Below are 5,559 nucleotides of genomic sequence, written 5' to 3' on the forward strand. Positions count from 1 at the left end.
TATCTATACCTGGTATAATGAGCTTATCCTTTTAGTACTCCGTTATGGATAAACATTACTCTTAGTCGAAGATTATCTATATCTAGTATAGTAGCAGCTTACACAGCAACTTGCATTATCAGCTTACACAACAGCTTCCTTTCTTCTATAAATAAAAGAGATTTCAATTCATTATGTATATCAATTTGAATTCGAATAATATATCAGTTTCTCTCTATACTTGTCTTTACTTTACCGTCTTTATTTTATAACAAGAACTTAATTATATGAGAGTAAATTAAGTTAATGCTAAGATAAATGTAAATTCTTATGAATTTTTGTGATTGTTATTCCGCTAAAAAAATTCTCTAGAAAATTTTGTATCAATTAATTATTGATGAGCATTTAAATTAATTTGATCGCTGGTTGAGTAATACTCCCTTCGGTCCACCTTAATAGATTTTTTGATTATTTTTACACATATTAAGAAATTTAATTTTTAGCAATACTTAACAATAAAATTGACTATATTAACCTTAATTTGTTCATTAAAATTATAACAAATATTTCTAGGCTATTTGCTCCAAGAGCACCTTTGGAAAAAAAAAAAGCTTAACTCCTTCTTGATATATGAAAAATGAAATATTTTGAATCACAAAAAAAAATTTAAAAAATTAATTAAAGTAAATCGAAGAGAGTATCCGCTAAAGTTGAAACCTTTTAGCTACATAGCATGTGGAAATGACAATTTGCTGTGAATGCAAGCAATAATCCTTTGTGTTAAATCCATTCTTATATTTGATAGTACGAGTTTCACTTGCTTGCTTAAAAAGGCATACTTTCTTTTTTAATTTAAAAGAATTTCTATTTATTTATTGTAGTAGAAGTGGTAATATCTGTTCCTCGCAACCATCGTCTTTTAGCTGATTGATGATTTCTTTGTTTTTTTCTTCTAATCTTGTATATTTATACTATATATTTTTTATCATCAAATCGTCCTCAAACTTTGTAAATTAAAGATTCTATAACTTAAATTATAAGCCTTGAAAGTTTAAAATATAAGACTTAAAATTCTGCAACTTGGGAAACAGTAAGGGAAATATGTTCGGGAAATTTATGACGCTATGCGCAAAAATCTATTTACGTAATAGAAAGAGGAGTCTTGGAGCGATATTGCTTTCGAATTTTTGAAATTGGATTTATGTTTTATCGGCTTATTTCATAATATGGTTTAGGCTTTAAAATATCTAGATTTACTCTTCCTTTTCGATGGTAGTGTGTTTCTGTGTGACCTATAGGTTACAAGTTCGAACTTTAGAAGTAACTATTAATGCTTGTATTAGGATAAACTATATGCATCACACTCTTTGCCCCCCCCCCCCGAATCCAGTATGAGCTAAGGCTGTATTGGGGAGAAATTCAAAAATAGCCAGATTTACAACTGGTCGCTCAAAAATAGCTCAGCTTCAAAAGTAAGTGAAATTTAGTCACTTTTCATGTAAAGATAAATCTGAGCGAAAATACTGTTCAAAACCAGGAAAATACGTCAGTATATTATACTGGAGTTCCAACATAAGTATGCTTGAACTCCACCATATTATACTAGAGTTCCAGGATAAGTACACTAGAACTCCCGCATAATATACTGGAGTTCTAGCAAGTATAATTGTCCAATATAATATACTGGAGTTTGGAGCACCGGTGCTCCAGTCTCCAGTATATTATACTGGAGTCAGCAAAGTATACCGGTCCATCATAATATGCTGGAGTTCATACACAGGTACACAGAACTCCAGTATATTATGCTGGACGGTCTCTGTTGCAGCAAAATAGTGGCTATTTTTCATTGACTTCGTAAACGCTGGCTATTTTTGAATCACCAGTCCGAAAATTGGCTATACCGTGCTATTTTTACTATTGTGGTCCGGGCCCAGCCCGGAATCGGCCGGGACCGCGAGACCACGGGCTGATCCAAACGGTCCGGTCCCAAGCGGTCCTAGGAGCCCACTGTGGGCCGGTCCTCCATGTTGAGACCGCAAGCCCGGGATCGTTTAGCCCGGAACCGGCTGGGGGGCCTGGGCCGGTTCAACCGGGCCCAACAACTATTTTTCAATAAAAAAAAAAATTAAAATTGGCCAACGGTTCGAAGTTTAAAATCTAGCTGTTGGCCTACCAATTTAGCCGTTTGGCTTTTTAAAAAATAGTCATTTGCCCCCCAAACTTTGTTTTAACCTCAAACTTTTTATAATTACACTTTTCCCCTATTCTCAACTATAAATACCCCCTCATTCTTTCATTTTTACTCACAAAATCATCAATCTCTCTCATTTCTCAAACTCAAATTGAAGTATTCAAGCCTTCACTCATCTCTCATTTTTCAAACTCAAATTCTTAATTCAAGTTAAATCATGCCCGATGATTCTAGATTGCGCCGATTTGTTTTGGAATACTTTAATGTGGTAGAAGAAAATGAAGAAGTTTACATAATAAAGTGCAAGAAACTTTGGTCGAGTCTACACTCATCGTCCAAAGTTGGAGGGCACAAGCTATTTAAGGAGGCATATAAAGAGTTGTCTTGCACGTTCTTCATACATTCGTATTTAAGATTTTAAGTTGATTTGAGATAATTTATGTTATTTTAAAAATATTAGACGTATTATGCTTAGTGTTTTAGTTTTGTTAGATTAATTTGAAGTATTATGTTGAAGGCATTGAACTTTAATTTGAAGTATTAAATGTAAACTTTAATTTGCAGTTTTGATACCGAGTTCATCTTAATATATATATATATATATATATACACGTCTTAATATAGCTAATGTTATATCGAAATTCGAATACAGCTTATATACTATGCACTTAGTATATCTATAATACTATACTACTATATATACAATCTTATATAAGGCAATATACTATATACGGCAATTTCTTGTAAATTATCTAAAGTATATAGTGTGTGTGTGTGTGTATATATATATATATATATAATTTACAAGAAATTGCCTTAGATAATTTTTTTTAAAAACAGGTTAGGCCCTCTTAGCCCCCCCCCCCATATATATATATATAAGAAAATGTCTTGGATAAAAAAAATTCAAAAAAAAAAATAGCTCGGAACATTTAGGCCTGTGGGCCGGGCCCATTTAGCCCAGGACCATGTGGGCTTAGGCCCATAGTAGGCCGGTTCCACCCTCAAGGACCGTTAAGCCCGGGACCGCTTGGGCCCGGGCCGCCAGAGTCCGGGACGGTTTGGACCGGCCCGTTTAGCCTATTTAGGCCCGGGACCGGATCACAATACAGCCTTAGTATGAGCGTCGGATGTTTTGTGCATCGAATTACTTTTTTTAATAAGCTAAAAATATAATTAAACCTAAAAAATGTAGGGACCGACCAGCAATACAGCAATGTTAAACGTGTGCAATTATTTTTGTTTAATCTGATTAGTTACTTTACTTCAATACTTGTTTAATCTCCATAATTATTAATTTCAATACTTGAAACGGAAAAGAAAGAGAAAAAGAGGAGAAAAATGACGGAAATAGATAGGGGCCTACTTTGCAAGTTATAAGCGGAAGAGTCAAAGAGAATCTTTACAAAAATAGCAAGAATGATGTCCTTCTTATATGGTGCACAACGAGACGCCACGTCCCAACTGCGAAATTTCCGGGACCCACTCGTAAGAGTTTCTTTGTTTTAGTTTTTTAATTAATGGGTCCTGATATTTTCATTTCAGTTTCATTAATTTAGTGGGCATAAGAATTATAAAATTTCTTAAAAAAAAGTGAATTTTATTCTTAAGGAAAATGATATTTAAAAATTAGAATTGTGTTCGAACATGCATATAATTTTGAATTATTTTTGAATTTTTGTAAGCGATCTAAATGAAAAATTTGAAAAATAGCCTTTTGAAGTTTTTTAAATTTTCGAAAAATTCCAAAATTTATCTTCTAGTGAAAATTAAAAATTTATGGCCAAACACTGATTACAAAATAAGTGAATTTCTTTTAAATAAAGTGAAAGAAATTTCATGGCCAAATGGACTCTTAGTAGGCGTTCGGACAAACAAAATATAATTTTTTAAAAAAAGTAGTATTTGGAGTTAATTTAAAAAAAATATATTTGGAGTTTGAAATTATGTTTGGTCATGTATTTCACTTGAAAAAATATTACAGTTTTAGTGTGAGGAAACAAATATTTCTGAAAATTTTGAAAAAGTATTTTTGGAAAACTTATTTTTGAATTTTTTCAAAAATTTACAAAATTTTACGGACAACTATAATTTTTTTAAAAGAATTTTTTTTTATGGATAAACGGGTCCTTAGGTTCTCGCCAAGTAATATCTATTAAAGGTGAACCAAAATTTGTAATTAATGAGAAAGAAACATATCAATTGTGCTACAATCATTAGTGACATATTTTTATAGGTGTACATAATTTAAATATTTGTTACTCTTAATAATATTATTTTATAAATAAAAGATTATGTAACAAAAAAACACGGGCCTACAATTTCTGACTATCCGTCCCTTAGGCTGAGGCGGAGATACTGAAAAGATTTACATTAGCACCGCGCGTTCTAACGAATCAATCGGTATTTTGTGTTGTTTTCTAATTTACACATTATCTTATGTAATTTGGAGATATTGGCAATCAGCACCACTTGTGTCCAAATATCTCATTTAACTCACCCTTACCTAAAAGACAAAATTAGCTTGAGAATTTTTGGTTCATACACTCTCAAGCCGTGTGATATTCGTATTAGGATTCAATTAAATAAAAATTTGTATCGAAAAATTTCAAGATAAAGCGATTTTTAATAAAGACAATTTTGTATCCAAAGCACAATACTAAACCTTTTGTAAGAATGAATGAGATTACACGCATATTAAATATTTATATTGTATTTATCATTCGTAGCTATACTTTCAACAAATTTACCATACGCAACTATATTTGAATATTATAGCGAATTTATGAAATAAACAGATTAATTGTTTTAAACTAAAATAAGAGAGTCTTGGGTTCGACTCTCAACAAAAATATTTTATTTTTCTGTATTCTGTATTTCGCCTTGGTTGTATTCGTTGCGCGAACAAATAGATACAAGTTGTGTCCTTTGTATACACTCTTGTATTTTGTCTTGGTTATAGGTGATACATATTCTTTCGTTGCACGAATGAATACAGTTGATATACATTGTATTCGTTGCACGAATGAATACAATTGACACAGATCGTATTCGTTGCGTGTTTGAATACAAGTGATACAAGTTAGTAATAATTGAATAATAGCTATGAATGATAATTAAGCAAACTATAATTACTAGCTAAGCTCTAAATTATAATGGTTTATGAAAATTCCTCCACTTATAACTCCACCATAACTATTATTAATCGTGTACCATTGCACTTAGAAACGCAATTTTGGACTCTCAAAAAGAATTTTGGTTTGGTAGCTATAAGATTCGAGGAGTTAGACACGTTTAATTGATTTTATGGTCCATTACAATGACTCGTCATTAATCATATAAATCAAGAGAATATAACATATAAGCTCAAGAAATAAATTAAAAGAAGT

Source organism: Nicotiana sylvestris, chromosome 5 (genome assembly GCF_000393655.2).
Source record: "Nicotiana sylvestris chromosome 5, ASM39365v2, whole genome shotgun sequence".
Classification (NCBI taxonomy): domain Eukaryota; kingdom Viridiplantae; phylum Streptophyta; class Magnoliopsida; order Solanales; family Solanaceae; genus Nicotiana; species Nicotiana sylvestris.